The sequence below is a fragment of the Dicentrarchus labrax genome, unplaced genomic scaffold (assembly GCF_905237075.1).
Source record: "Dicentrarchus labrax unplaced genomic scaffold, dlabrax2021, whole genome shotgun sequence".
NCBI lineage: Eukaryota > Metazoa > Chordata > Actinopteri > Moronidae > Dicentrarchus > Dicentrarchus labrax.
This window is the reverse complement of record NW_026136724.1, coordinates 3,219,214-3,233,347: the sequence shown is the minus strand read 5'-3', so window position 1 is coordinate 3,233,347 and position 14,134 is coordinate 3,219,214. Positions and strand designations below refer to the sequence as shown.

At 45.5% G+C, this 14,134-nt stretch overlaps 19 non-coding genes across 19 annotated transcripts; 9 read left to right on the top strand and 10 right to left on the bottom strand.

Moving 5' to 3' along the window:
• Positions 1-598: 598 nt before the first annotated feature.
• Positions 599-670, bottom strand: trnag-gcc (transfer RNA glycine (anticodon GCC)). Its single transcript has one exon. It is a non-coding gene; the product is annotated as a tRNA-Gly (tRNA).
• Positions 671-850: 180 nt separating this feature from the next.
• trnae-cuc (transfer RNA glutamic acid (anticodon CUC)) lies at positions 851-922 on the top strand. Its single transcript has one exon. It is a non-coding gene; the product is annotated as a tRNA-Glu (tRNA).
• Positions 923-2,143: 1,221 nt separating this feature from the next.
• On the bottom strand, positions 2,144-2,215 carry trnag-gcc (transfer RNA glycine (anticodon GCC)). Its single transcript has one exon. It is a non-coding gene; the product is annotated as a tRNA-Gly (tRNA).
• A 180-nt stretch (positions 2,216-2,395) lies between these two features.
• On the top strand, positions 2,396-2,467 carry trnae-cuc (transfer RNA glutamic acid (anticodon CUC)). The gene has a single exon. It is a non-coding gene; the product is annotated as a tRNA-Glu (tRNA).
• A 1,218-nt stretch (positions 2,468-3,685) lies between these two features.
• On the bottom strand, positions 3,686-3,757 carry trnag-gcc (transfer RNA glycine (anticodon GCC)). The gene has a single exon. It is a non-coding gene; the product is annotated as a tRNA-Gly (tRNA).
• A 180-nt stretch (positions 3,758-3,937) lies between these two features.
• trnae-cuc (transfer RNA glutamic acid (anticodon CUC)) lies at positions 3,938-4,009 on the top strand. The gene has a single exon. It is a non-coding gene; the product is annotated as a tRNA-Glu (tRNA).
• Positions 4,010-5,228: 1,219 nt separating this feature from the next.
• On the bottom strand, positions 5,229-5,300 carry trnag-gcc (transfer RNA glycine (anticodon GCC)). Its single transcript has one exon. It is a non-coding gene; the product is annotated as a tRNA-Gly (tRNA).
• Positions 5,301-5,480: 180 nt separating this feature from the next.
• Positions 5,481-5,552, top strand: trnae-cuc (transfer RNA glutamic acid (anticodon CUC)). The gene has a single exon. It is a non-coding gene; the product is annotated as a tRNA-Glu (tRNA).
• Positions 5,553-6,370: 818 nt separating this feature from the next.
• Positions 6,371-6,442, bottom strand: trnag-gcc (transfer RNA glycine (anticodon GCC)). The gene has a single exon. It is a non-coding gene; the product is annotated as a tRNA-Gly (tRNA).
• A 1,443-nt stretch (positions 6,443-7,885) lies between these two features.
• trnag-gcc (transfer RNA glycine (anticodon GCC)) lies at positions 7,886-7,957 on the bottom strand. Its single transcript has one exon. It is a non-coding gene; the product is annotated as a tRNA-Gly (tRNA).
• A 180-nt stretch (positions 7,958-8,137) lies between these two features.
• On the top strand, positions 8,138-8,209 carry trnae-cuc (transfer RNA glutamic acid (anticodon CUC)). Its single transcript has one exon. It is a non-coding gene; the product is annotated as a tRNA-Glu (tRNA).
• An 829-nt stretch (positions 8,210-9,038) lies between these two features.
• Positions 9,039-9,110, bottom strand: trnag-gcc (transfer RNA glycine (anticodon GCC)). Its single transcript has one exon. It is a non-coding gene; the product is annotated as a tRNA-Gly (tRNA).
• A 180-nt stretch (positions 9,111-9,290) lies between these two features.
• Positions 9,291-9,362, top strand: trnae-cuc (transfer RNA glutamic acid (anticodon CUC)). Its single transcript has one exon. It is a non-coding gene; the product is annotated as a tRNA-Glu (tRNA).
• An 828-nt stretch (positions 9,363-10,190) lies between these two features.
• On the bottom strand, positions 10,191-10,262 carry trnag-gcc (transfer RNA glycine (anticodon GCC)). Its single transcript has one exon. It is a non-coding gene; the product is annotated as a tRNA-Gly (tRNA).
• Positions 10,263-10,442: 180 nt separating this feature from the next.
• Positions 10,443-10,514, top strand: trnae-cuc (transfer RNA glutamic acid (anticodon CUC)). The gene has a single exon. It is a non-coding gene; the product is annotated as a tRNA-Glu (tRNA).
• A 1,009-nt stretch (positions 10,515-11,523) lies between these two features.
• trnag-gcc (transfer RNA glycine (anticodon GCC)) lies at positions 11,524-11,595 on the bottom strand. Its single transcript has one exon. It is a non-coding gene; the product is annotated as a tRNA-Gly (tRNA).
• A 180-nt stretch (positions 11,596-11,775) lies between these two features.
• Positions 11,776-11,847, top strand: trnae-cuc (transfer RNA glutamic acid (anticodon CUC)). Its single transcript has one exon. It is a non-coding gene; the product is annotated as a tRNA-Glu (tRNA).
• Positions 11,848-12,989: 1,142 nt separating this feature from the next.
• On the bottom strand, positions 12,990-13,061 carry trnag-gcc (transfer RNA glycine (anticodon GCC)). Its single transcript has one exon. It is a non-coding gene; the product is annotated as a tRNA-Gly (tRNA).
• A 180-nt stretch (positions 13,062-13,241) lies between these two features.
• Positions 13,242-13,313, top strand: trnae-cuc (transfer RNA glutamic acid (anticodon CUC)). Its single transcript has one exon. It is a non-coding gene; the product is annotated as a tRNA-Glu (tRNA).
• Positions 13,314-14,134: the final 821 nt, after the last annotated feature.

Below are 14,134 nucleotides of genomic sequence, written 5' to 3'. Positions count from 1 at the left end.
TGCAATGAGTAAGTGTACTTTTCTTGAATGCTGTCCTGAAAAGCGAACTGCATGTTACAAACAAAGTGCGTGAAGCCCAAGAATCTGTGGATTGGCCCAGACCGTGAACCTGATCAATGTGACATTCATTCACATTCAATTCCCGGTCAGGGAATGTGATTTTAACATTGTGATGGGCTTGTGGCCAAACAAGATGCTTTCCGTGCCACCATTCCGTACTTCATGCTAATATGCCCCAATCACCTTGGCAATGACTAAGTGCATGTTTCATGAAGGCTCTCCTGAATCTTGAACGACGTGTTACAAAAAAGAGCTTGAAGCCCTTGTTTCCGAAATGCATGCTTGTGTTGAGGAATTTGACAAACCTTTGTAATACTTTACCAGAACTGCGTTCAATGAGTGTCCTGTCATGAAAAGCGACTGCATGTTACAAACACAGTGCGTGTAGCACACAAAGCTGTGGATTGGCCCAGACCGTGAACCTGATCAATGTGACATTCACAACTGTAGCAGGTACTTTGTGAAACACAAGTCTGAAATACTCTACCTCAAGTCTTTGAAAAGCCTTCTGAGAAGACAGTGCGATGTTTACATCCAATGCATTGGCCGGGAATCGAACCCGGGTCAACTGCTTGGCAAGCAGCTATGCTCACCACTATACCACCAATGCCTGTACCGAGGTGTCTCAGTGCCATGGCGAAGAATCATCGATCAAAACTGTTGCAGGTGCTTAGTGAAGCACACTATTCCAAATTGCAGGCATGTGTTGAGGAATTTGACATACGTTTGAAATACTTTAGCATAACTGCTGGAAAAGGCCCGCATGTCTTTCTGGCACCAGAACTTTGCGTCCCTGATGGTCTAGTGGCTAGGATTCGGCGCTCTCACCGCCGCGGCCCGGGTTCGATTCCCGGTCAGGGAATTTGGTTTTAACATTGTGATGGGCTTGTGGCCAACCAAGATGCTTTCTGTACCACCATTCCGTACTAATATGCCCCAGTCACCTTGGCAATGACTACGTGCATCTTTCATGAATGCTCTCCTGAATCGTGAACGACGTGTTACAAAAAAGTGCTTGAATCCCTTCTTTCCAAAATGCATGCACGTGTTGAGGAGTTTGACCAAAGTTTGAAATACTTTACCAGAACTGCGTGCAATGAGTAAGTGTACTTGTCTTGAATGCTGTCGTGAAAAGCGAACTGCATGTTACAAACAAAGTGCGTGAAGCCCAAGAATCTGTGGATTGGCCCAGACCGTGAACCTGTTCAATGTGACATGCATTCACATTCGATTCCCGGTCAGGGAATGTGATTTTAACATTGTGATGGGCTTGTGGCCAAACAAGATGCTTTCCGTGCCACCATTCCGTACTTCATGCTAATATGCCCCAATCACCTTGGCAATGACTAAGTGCATGTTTCATGAAGGCTCTCCTGAATCTTGAACGACGTGTTACAAAAAAAGAGCTTGAAGCCCTTGTTTCCAAAATGCATGCATGTGTTGAGGAATTTGACAAACCTTTGTAATACTTTACCAGAACTGCGTGCAATGAGTAAGTGTACTTTTCTTGAATGCTGTCCTGAAAAGCGAACTGCATGTTACAAACAAAGTGCGTGAAGCCCAAGAATCTGTGGATTGGCCCAGACCGTGAACCTGATCAATGTGACATTCATTCACATTCAATTCCCCGGTCAGGGAATGTGATTTTAACATTGTGATGGGCTTGTGGCCAAACAAGATGCTTTCCGTGCCACCATTCCGTACTTCATGCTAATATGCCCCAATCACCTTGGCAATGACTAAGTGCATGTTTCATGAAGGCTCTCCTGAATCTTGAACGACGTGTTACAAAAAAGAGCTTGAAGCCCTTGTTTCCGAAATGCATGCTTGTGTTGAGGAATTTGACAAACCTTTGTAATACTTTACCAGAACTGCGTGCAATGAGTGTCCTGTCATGAAAAGCGACTGCATGTTACAAACACAGTGCGTGTAGCACACAAAGCTGTGGATTGGCCCAGACCGTGAACCTGATCAATGTGACATTCACAACTGTAGCAGGTACTTTGTGAAACACAAGTCTGAAATACTCTACCTCAAGTCTTTGAAAAGCCTTCTGAGAAGACAGTGCGATGTTTACATCCAATGCATTGGCCGGGAATCGAACCCGGGTCAACTGCTTGGCAAGCAGCTATGCTCACCACTATACCACCAATGCCTGTACAGAGGTGTCTCAGTGCCATGGCGAAGAATCATCGATCAAAACTGTTGCAGGTGCTTAGTGAAGCACACTATTCCAAATTGCAGGCATGTGTTGAGGAATTTGACATACGTTTGAAATACTTTAGCATAACTGCTGGAAAAGGCCCGCATGTCTTTCTGGCACCAGAACTTTGCGTCCCTGATGGTCTAGTGGCTAGGATTCGGCGCTCTCACCGCCGCGGCCCGGGTTCGATTCCCGGTCAGGGAATTTGGTTTTAACATTGTGATGGGCTTGTGGCCAACCAAGATGCTTTCTGTACCACCATTCCGTACTAATATGCCCCAGTCACCTTGGCAATGACTACGTGCATCTTTCATGAATGCTCTCCTGAATCGTGAACGACGTGTTACAAAAAAGTGCTTGAATCCCTTCTTTCCAAAATGCATGCACGTGTTGAGGAGTTTGACCAAAGTTTGAAATACTTTACCAGAACTGCGTGCAATGAGTAAGTGTACTTGTCTTGAATGCTGTCGTGAAAAGCGAACTGCATGTTACAAACAAAATGCGTGAAGCCCAAGAATCTGTGGATTGGCCCAGACCGTGAACCTGTTCAATGTGACATGCATTCACATTCGATTCCCGGTCAGGGAATGTGATTTTAACATTGTGATGGGCTTGTGGCCAAACAAGATGCTTTCCGTGCCACCATTCCGTACTTCATGCTAATATGCCCCAATCACCTTGGCAATGACTAAGTGCATGTTTCATGAAGGCTCTCCTGAATCTTGAACGACGTGTTACAAAAAAAGAGCTTGAAGCCCTTGTTTCCAAAATGCATGCATGTGTTGAGGAATTTGACAAACCTTTGTAATACTTTACCAGAACTGCGTGCAATGAGTAAGTGTACTTTTCTTGAATGCTGTCCTGAAAAGCGAACTGCATGTTACAAACAAAGTGCGTGAAGCCCAAGAATCTGTGGATTGGCCCAGACCGTGAACCTGATCAATGTGACATTCATTCACATTCAATTCCCGGTCAGGGAATGTGATTTTAACATTGTGATGGGCTTGTGGCCAAACAGATGCTTTCCGTGCACCATTCCGTACTTCATGCTAATATGCCCCATCACCTTGGCAATGACTAAGTGCATGTTTCATGAAGGCTCTCCTGAATCTTGAACGACGTGTTACAAAAAAAGAGCTTGAAGCCCTTGTTTCCGAAATGCATGCTTGTGTTGAGGAATTTGACAAACCTTTGTAATACTTTACCAGAACTGCGTTCAATGAGTGTCCTGTCATGAAAAGCGACTGCATGTTACAAACACAGTGCGTGTAGCACACAAAGCTGTGGATTGGCCCAGACCGTGAACCTGATCAATGTGACATTCACAACTGTAGCAGGTACTTTGTGAAACACAAGTCTGAAATACTCTACCTCAAGTCTTTGAATAGCCTTCTGAGAAGACAGTGCGATGTTTACATCCAATGCATTGGCCGGGAATCGAACCCGGGTCAACTGCTTGGCAAGCAGCTATGCTCACCACTATACCACCAATGCCTGTACCGAGGTGTCTCAGTGCCATGGCGAAGAATCATCGATCAAAACTGTTGCAGGTGCTTAGTGAAGCACACTATTCCAAATTGCAGGCATGTGTTGAGGAATTTGACATACGTTTGAAATACTTTAGCATAACTGCTGGAAAAGGCCCGCATGTCTTTCTGGCACCAGAACTTTGCGTCCCTGATGGTCTAGTGGCTAGGATTCGGCGCTCTCACCGCCGCGGCCCGGGTTCGATTCCCGGTCAGGGAATTTGGTTTTAACATTGTGATGGGCTTGTGGCCAACCAAGATGCTTTCTGTACCACCATTCCGTACTAATATGCCCCAGTCACCTTGGCAATGACTACGTGCATCTTTCATGAATGCTCTCCTGAATCGTGAACGACGTGTTACAAAAAAGTGCTTGAATCCCTTCTTTCCAAAATGCATGCACGTGTTGAGGAGTTTGACCAAAGTTTGAAATACTTTACCAGAACTGCGTGCAATGAGTAAGTGTACTTGTCTTGAATGCTGTCGTGAAAGCGAACTGCATGTTACAAACAAAGTGCGTGAAGCCCAAGAATCTGTGGATTGGCCCAGACCGTGAACCTGTTCAATGTGACATGCATTCACATTCGATTCCCGGTCAGGGAATGTGATTTTAACATTGTGATGGGCTTGTGGCCAAACAAGATGCTTTCCGTGCCACCATTCCGTACTTCATGCTAATATGCCCCAATCACCTTGGCAATGACTAAGTGCATATTTCATGAAGGCTCTCCTGAATCTTGAACGACGTGTTACAAAAAAGAGCTTGAAGCCCTTGTTTCCAAAATGCATGCATGTGTTGAGGAATTTGACAAACCTTTGTAATACTTTACCAGAACTGCGTGCAATGAGTAAGTGTACTTTTCTTGAATGCTGTCCTGAAAAGCGAACTGCATGTTACAAACAAAGTGCGTGAAGCCCAAGAATCTGTGGATTGGCCCAGACCGTGAACCTGATCAATGTGACATTCATTCACATTCAATTCCCGGTCAGGGAATGTGATTTTAACATTGTGATGGGCTTGTGGCCAAACAAGATGCTTTCCGTGCCACCATTCCGTACTTCATGCTAATATGCCCCAATCACCTTGGCAATGACTAAGTGCATGTTTCATGAAGGCTCTCCTGAATCTTGAACGACGTGTTACAAAAAAAGAGCTTGAAGCCCTTGTTTCCGAAATGCATGCTTGTGTTGAGGAATTTGACAAACCTTTGTAATACTTTACCAGAACTGCGTTCAATGAGTGTCCTGTCATGAAAAGCGACTGCATGTTACAAACACAGTGCGTGTAGCACACAAAGCTGTGGATTGGCCCAGACCGTGAACCTGATCAATGTGACATTCACAACTGTAGCAGGTACTTTGTGAAACACAAGTCTGAAATACTCTACCTCAAGTCTTTGAAAAGCCTTCTGAGAAGACAGTGCGATGTTTACATCCAATGCATTGGCCGGGAATCGAACCCGGGTCAACTGCTTGGCAAGCAGCTATGCTCACCACTATACCACCAATGCCTGTACAGAGGTGTCTCAGTGCCATGGCGAAGAATCATCGATCAAAACTGTTGCAGGTGCTTAGTGAAGCACACTATTCCAAATTGCAGGCATGTGTTGAGGAATTTGACATACGTTTGAAATACTTTAGCATAACTGCTGGAAAAGGCCCGCATGTCTTTCTGGCACCAGAACTTTGCGTCCCTGATGGTCTAGTGGCTAGGATTCGGCGCTCTCACCGCCGCGGCCCGGGTTCGATTCCCGGTCAGGGAATTTGGTTTTAACATTGTGATGGGCTTGTGGCCAACCAAGATGCTTTCTGTACCACCATTCCGTACTAATATGCCCCAGTCACCTTGGCAATGACTACGTGCATCTTTCATGAATGCTCTCCTGAATCGTGAACGACGTGTTACAAAAAAGTGCTTGAATCCCTTCTTTCCAAAATGCATGCACGTGTTGAGGAGTTTGACCAAAGTTTGAAATACTTTACCAGAACTGCGTGCAATGAGTAAGTGTACTTGTCTTGAATGCTGTCGTGAAAAGCGAACTGCATGTTACAAACAAAGTGCGTGAAGCCCAAGAATCTGTGGATTGGCCCAGACCGTGAACCTGTTCAATGTGACATGCATTCACATTCGATTCCCGGTCAGGGAATGTGATTTTAACATTGTGATGGGCTTGTGGCCAAACAAGATGCTTTCCGTGCCACCATTCCGTACTTCATGCTAATATGCCCCAATCACCTTGGCAATGACTAAGTGCATGTTTCATGAAGGCTCTCCTGAATCTTGAACGACGTGTTACAAAAAAAAGAGCTAGAAGCCCTTGTTTCCAAAATGCATGCTTGTGTTGAGGAATTTGACAAACCTTTGTAATACTTTACCAGAACTGCGTGCAATGAGTGTCCTGTCATGAAAAGCGACTGCATGTTACAAACAAAGTGAAAGCTGTGGATTGGCCCAGACCGTGAACCTGATCAATGTGACATTCACAACTGTAGCAGGTACTTTGTGAAACACAAGTCTGAAATACTCTACCTCAAGTCTTTGAAAAGCCTTCTGAGAAGACAGTGCGATGTTTACATCCAATGCATTGGCCGGGAATCGAACCCGGGTCAACTGCTTGGCAAGCAGCTATGCTCACCACTATACCACCAATGCCTGTACAGAGGTGTCTCAGTGCCATGGCGAAGAATCATCGATCAAAACTGTTGCAGGTGCTTAGTGAAGCACACTATTCCAAATTGCAGGCATGTGTTGAGGAATTTGACATACGTTTGAAATACTTTAGCATAACTGCTGGAAAAGGCCCGCATGTCTTTCTGGCACCAGAACTTTGCGTCCCTGATGGTCTAGTGGCTAGGATTCGGGCACTCACCGCCGCGGCCCGGGTTCGATTCCCGGTCAGGGAATTTGGTTTTAACATTGTGATGGGCTTGTGGCCAACCAAGATGCTTTCTGTACCACCATTCCGTACTAATATGCCCCAGTCACCTTGGCAATGACTACGTGCATCTTTCATGAATGCTCTCCTGAATCGTGAACGACGTGTTACAAAAAAGTGCTTGAATCCCTTCTTTCCAAAATGCATGCACGTGTTGAGGAGTTTGACCAAAGTTTGAAATACTTTACCAGAACTGCGTGCAATGAGTAAGTGTACTTGTCTTGAATGCTGTCGTGAAAAGCGAACTGCATGTTACAAACAAAGTGCGTGAAGCCCAAGAATCTGTGGATTGGCCCAGACCGTGAACCTGTTCAATGTGACATGCATTCACATTCGATTCCCGGTCAGGGAATGTGATTTTAACATTGTGATGGGCTTGTGGCCAAACAAGATGCTTTCCGTGCCACCATTCCGTACTTCATGCTAATATGCCCCAATCACCTTGGCAATGACTAAGTGCATGTTTCATGAAGGCTCTCCTGAATCTTGAACGACGTGTTACAAAAAAAGAGCTTGAAGCCCTTGTTTCCAAAATGCATGCATGTGTTGAGGAATTTGACAAACCTTTGTAATACTTTACCAGAACTGCGTGCAATGAGTAAGTGTACTTTTCTTGAATGCTGTCCTGGGAATGCAGAACAAAGTGCGTGGAGCCCAAGAATCTGTGGATTGGCCCAGACCGTGAACCTGATCAATGTGACATTCATTCACATTCCGGTCAGGGAATGTGATTTTAACATTGTGATGGGCTTGTGGCCAAACAAGATGCTTTCCGTGCCACCATTCCGTACTTCATGCTAATATGCCCCAATCACCTTGGCAATGACTAAGTGCATGTTTCATGGGCTCTCCTGAATCTTGAACGACGTGTTCAAAGAGCTTGAAGCCCTTGTTTCCGAAATGCATGCTTGTGTTGGGTTTGACAAACCTTTGTTACTTTACCGAACTGCGTGCAATGAGTGTCCTGTCATGAAATGCGACTGCATGTTACAAACACAGTGCGTGTAGCGCACACAAAGCTGTGGATTGGCCCAGACCGTGAACCTGATCAATGTGACATTCACAACTGTAGCAGGTACTTTGTGAAACACAAGTCTGAAATACTCTACCTCAAGTCTTTGAAAAGCCTTCTGAGAAGACAGTGCGATGTTTACATCCAATGCATTGGCCGGGAATCGAACCCGGGTCAACTGCTTGGCAAGCAGCTACGCTCACCACTATACCACCAATGCCTGTACAGAGGTGTCTCAGTGCCATGGCGAAGAATCATCGATCAAAACTGTTGCAGGTGCTTAGTGAAGCACACTATTCCAAATTGCAGGCATGTGTTGAGGAATTTGACATACGTTTGAAATACTTTAGCATAACTGCTGGAAAAGGCCCGCATGTCTTTCTGGCACCAGAACTTTGCGTCCCTGATGGTCTAGTGGCTAGGATTCGGCGCTCTCACCGCCGCGGCCCGGGTTCGATTCCCGGTCAGGGAATTTGGTTTTAACATTGTGATGGGCTTGTGGCCAACCAAGATGCTTTCTGTACCACCATTCCGTACTAATATGCCCCAGTCACCTTGGCAATGACTACGTGCATCTTTCATGAATGCTCTCCTGAATCGTGAACGACGTGTTACAAAAAAGTGCTTGAATCCCTTCTTTCCAAAATGCATGCACGTGTTGAGGAGTTTGACCAAAGTTTGAAATACTTTACCAGAACTGCGTGCAATGAGTAAGTGTACTTGTCTTGAATGCTGTCGTGAAAAGCGAACTGCATGTTACAAACAAAGTGCGTGAAGCCCAAGAATCTGTGGATTGGCCCAGACCGTGAACCTGATCAATGTGACATTCATTCACATTCAATTCCCGGTCAGGGAATGTGATTTTAACATTGTGATGGGCTTGTGGCCAAACAAGATGCTTTCCGTGCCACCATTCCGTACTTCATGCTAATATGCCCCAATCACCTTGGTAATGACTAAGTGCATGTTTCATGAAGGCTCTCCTGAATCTTGAACGACGTGTTACAAAAAAAGAGCTTGAAGCCCTTGTTTCCAAAATGCATGCTTGTGTTGAGGAATTTGACAAACCTTTGTAATACTTTACCAGAACTGCGTTCAATGAGTGTCCTGTCATGAAAAGCGACTGCATGTTACAAACACAGTGCGTGTAGCACACAAAGCTGTGGATTGGCCCAGACCGTGAACCTGATCAATGTGACATTCACAACTGTAGCAGGTACTTTGTGAAACACAAGTCTGAAATACTCTACCTCAAGTCTTTGAAAAGCCTTCTGAGAAGACAGTGCGACGTTTACATCCAATGCATTGGCCGGGAATCGAACCCGGGTCAACTGCTTGGCAAGCAGCTATGCTCACCACTATACCACCAATGCCTGTACAGAGGTGTCTCAGTGCCATGGCGAAGAATCATCGATCAAAACTGTTGCAGGTGCTTAGTGAAGCACACTATTCCAAATTGCAGGCATGTGTTGAGGAATTTGACATACGTTTGAAATACTTTAGCATAACTGCTGGAAAAGGCCCGCATGTCTTTCTGGCACCAGAACTTTGCGTCCCTGATGGTCTAGTGGCTAGGATTCGGCGCTCTCACCGCCGCGGCCCGGGTTCGATTCCCGGTCAGGGAATTTGGTTTTAACATTGTGATGGGCTTGTGGCCAACCAAGATGCTTTCTGTACCACCATTCCGTACTAATATGCCCCAGTCACCTTGGCAATGACTACGTGCATCTTTCATGAATGCTCTCCTGAATCGTGAACGACGTGTTACAAAAAAGTGCTTGAATCCCTTCTTTCCAAAATGCATGCACGTGTTGAGGAGTTTGACCAAAGTTTGAAATACTTTACCAGAACTGCGTGCAATGAGTAAGTGTACTTGTCTTGAATGCTGTCGTGAAAAGCGAACTGCATGTTACAAACAAAGTGCGTGAAGCCCAAGAATCTGTGGATTGGCCCAGACCGTGAACCTGATCAATGTGACATTCATTCACATTCAATTCCCGGTCAGGGAATGTGATTTTAACATTGTGATGGGCTTGTGGCCAAACAAGATGCTTTCCGTGCCACCATTCCGTACTTCATGCTAATATGCCCCAATCACCTTGGTAATGACTAAGTGCATGTTTCATGAAGGCTCTCCTGAATCTTGAACGACGTGTTACAAAAAAGAGCTTGAAGCCCTTGTTTCCAAAATGCATGCTTGTGTTGAGGAATTTGACAAACCTTTGTAATACTTTACCAGAACTGCGTTCAATGAGTGTCCTGTCATGAAAAGCGACTGCATGTTACAAACACAGTGCGTGAAGCACACAAAGCTGTGGATTGGCCCAGACCGTGAACCTGATCAATGTGACATTCACAACTGTAGCAGGTACTTTGTGAAACACAAGTCTGAAATACTCTACCTCAAGTCTTTGAAAAGCCTTCTGAGAAGACAGTGCGATGTTTACATCCAATGCATTGGCCGGGAATCGAACCCGGGTAAACTGCTTGGCAAGCAGCTATGCTCACCACTATACCACCAATGCCTGTACAGAGGTGTCTCAGTGCCATGGTGAAGAATCATCGATCAAAACTGTTGCAGGTGCTTAGTGAAGCACACTATTCCAAATTGCAGGCATGTGTTGAGGAATTTGACATACGTTTGAAATACTTTAGCATAACTGCTGGAAAAGGCCCGCATGTCTTTCTGGCACCAGAACTTTGCGTCCCTGATGGTCTAGTGGCTAGGATTCGGCGCTCTCACCGCCGCGGCCCGGGTTCGATTCCCGGTCAGGGAATTTGATTTTAACATTGTGATGGGCTTGTGGCCAACCAAGATGCTTTCTGTACCACCATTCCGTACTAATATGCCCCAGTCACCTTGGCAATGACTACGTGCATCTTTCATGAATGCTCTCCTGAATCGTGAACGACGTGTTACAAAAAAGTGCTTGAATCCCTTCTTTCCAAAATGCATGCACGTGTTGAGGAGTTTGACCAAAGTTTGAAATACTTTACCAGAACTGCGTGCAATGAGTAAGTGTACTTGTCTTGAATGCTGTCGTGAAAAGCGAACTGCATGTTACAAACAAAGTGCGTGAAGCCCAAGAATCTGTGGATTGGCCCAGACCGTGAACCTGTTCAATGTGGGGGGGGGGGGGGGGGTGGGAGTTTGACAAAAGTTTGAAATACTTTACCAGAACTGCGTGCAATGAGTAAGTGTACTTTTCTTGAATGCTGTCCTGAAAAGCGAACTGCATGTTACAAACAAAGTGCGTGAAGCCCAAGAATCTGTGGATTGGCCCAGACCGTGAACCTGATCAATGTGACATTCATTCACATTCAATTCCCGGTCAGGGAATGTGATTTTAACATTGTGATGGGCTTGTGGCCAAACAAGATGCTTTCCGTGCCACCATTCCGTACTTCATGCTAATATGCCCCAATCACCTTGGTAATGACTAAGTGCATGTTTCATGAAGGCTCTCCTGAATCTTGAACGACGTGTTACAAAAAAAAGAGCTTGAAGCCCTTGTTTCCAAAATGCATGCTTGTGTTGAGGAATTTGACAAACCTTTGTAATACTTTACCAGAACTGCGTTCAATGAGTGTCCTGTCATGAAAAGCGACTGCATGTTACAAACACAGTGCGTGAAGCACACAAAGCTGTGGATTGGCCCAGACCGTGAACCTGATCAATGTGACATTCACAACTGTAGCAGGTACTTTGTGAAACACAAGTCTGAAATACTCTACCTCAAGTCTTTGAAAAGCCTTCTGAGAAGACAGTGCGATGTTTACATCCAATGCATTGGCCGGGAATCGAACCCGGGTAAACTGCTTGGCAAGCAGCTATGCTCACCACTATACCACCAATGCCTGTACAGAGGTGTCTCAGTGCCATGGTGAAGAATCATCGATCAAAACTGTTGCAGGTGCTTAGTGAAGCACACTATTCCAAATTGCAGGCATGTGTTGAGGAATTTGACATACGTTTGAAATACTTTAGCATAACTGCTGGAAAAGGCCCGCATGTCTTTCTGGCACCAGAACTTTGCGTCCCTGATGGTCTAGTGGCTAGGATTCGGCGCTCTCACCGCCGCGGCCCGGGTTCGATTCCCGGTCAGGGAATTTGGTTTTAACATTGTGATGGGCTTGTGGCCAACCAAGATGCTTTCTGTACCACCATTCCGTACTAATATGCCCCAGTCACCTTGGCAATGACTACGTGCATCTTTCATGAATGCTCTCCTGAATCGTGAACGACGTGTTACAAAAAAGTGCTTGAATCCCTTCTTTCCAAAATGCATGCACGTGTTGAGGAGTTTGACCAAAGTTTGAAATACTTTACCAGAACTGCGTGCAATGAGTAAGTTTGTACTTGTCTTGAATGCTGTTAAAACGTGCGTGAAGCCCAAGAAGGGATTGGCCCAGCCGGAACCTGCAGTGACATGTATTCACATCCCGTCAGGGAATGTGATTTTAAGGATGGGCTTGTGGCCACAGGCCGTGCCCCGACTGCATGTTAATAGCCCCAAACACCTTGGCAATGAGTGCATGTTTCATGAAGCCCCTGAATCTGTGACGATTGGCCCAAAAAAGACCTTGAACCCTTGTTTCCAAAAGGGTGTTGGGAGTTTGACCAAACGTTTGAAATACTTTACCAGAACTGCGTGCAATGAGTAAGTGTACTTTTCTTGAATGCTGTCCTGAAAAGCGAACTGCATGTTACAAACAAAGTGCGTGAAGCCCAAGAATCTGTGGATTGGCCCAGACCGTGAACCTGATCAATGTGACATTCATTCACATTCAATTCCCGGTCAGGGAATGTGATTTTAACATTGTGATGGGCTTGTGGCCAAACAAGATGCTTTCCGTGCCACCATTCCGTACTTCATGCTAATATGCCCCAATCACCTTGGTAATGACTAAGTGCATGTTTCATGAAGGCTCTCCTGAATCTTGAACGACGTGTTACAAAAAAAGAGCTTGAAGCCCTTGTTTCCAAAATGCATGCTTGTGTTGAGGAATTTGACAAACCTTTGTAATACTTTACCAGAACTGCGTGCAATGAGTGTCCTGTCATGAAAAGCGACTGCATGTTACAAACACAGTGCGTGAAGCACACAAAGCTGTGGATTGGCCCAGACCGTGAACCTGATCAATGTGACATTCACAACTGTAGCAGGTACTTTGTGAAACACAAGTCTGAAATACTCTACCTCAAGTCTTTGAAAAGCCTTCTGAGAAGACAGTGCGACGTTTACATCCAATGCATTGGCCGGGAATCGAACCCGGGTCAACTGCTTGGCAAGCAGCTATGCTCACCACTATACCACCAATGCCTGTACAGAGGTGTCTCAGTGCCATGGCGAAGAATCATCGATCAAAACTGTTGCAGGTGCTTAGTGAAGCACACTATTCCAAATTGCAGGCATGTGTTGAGGAATTTGACATACGTTTGAAATACTTTAGCATAACTGCTGGAAAAGGCCCGCATGTCTTTCTGGCACCAGAACTTTGCGTCCCTGATGGTCTAGTGGCTAGGATTCGGCGCTCTCACCGCCGCGGCCCGGGTTCGATTCCCGGTCAGGGAATTTGGTTTTAACATTGTGATGGGCTTGTGGCCAACCAAGATGCTTTCTGTACCACCATTCCGTACTCAATATGCCCCAGTCACCTTGGCAATGACTACGTGCATCTTTCATGAATGCTCTCCTGAATCGTGAACGACGTGTTACAAAAAAAGTGCTTGAATCCCTTCTTTCCAAAATGCATGCACGTGTTGAGGAGTTTGACCAAAGTTTGAAATACTTTACCAGAACTGCGTGCAATGAGTAAGTGTACTTGTCTTGAATGCTGTCGTGAAAAGCGAACTGCATGTTACAAACAAAGTGCGTGAAGCCCAAGAATCTGTGGATTGGCCCAGACCGTGAACCTGTTCAATGTGACATGCATTCACATTCGATTCCCGGTCAGGGAATGTGATTTTAACATTGTGATGGGCTTGTGGCCAAACAAGATGCTTTCCGTGCCACCATTCCGTACTTCATGCTAATATGCCCCAATCACCTTGGCAATGACTAAGTGCATGTTTCATGAAGGCTCTCCTGAATCTTGAACGACGTGTTACAAAAAAAGAGCTTGAAGCCCTTGTTTCCGAAATGCATGCTTGTGTTGAGGAATTTGACAAACCTTTGTAATACTTTACCAGAACTGCGTGCAATGAGTGTCCTGTCATGAAAAGCGACTGCATGTTACAAACACAGTGCGTGAAGCACACAAAGCTGTGGATTGGCCCAGACCGTGAACCTGATCAATGTGACATTCACAACTGTAGCAGGTACTTTGTGAAACACAAGTCTGAAATACTCTACCTCAAGTCTTTGAAAAGCCTTCTGAGAAGACAGTGCGACGT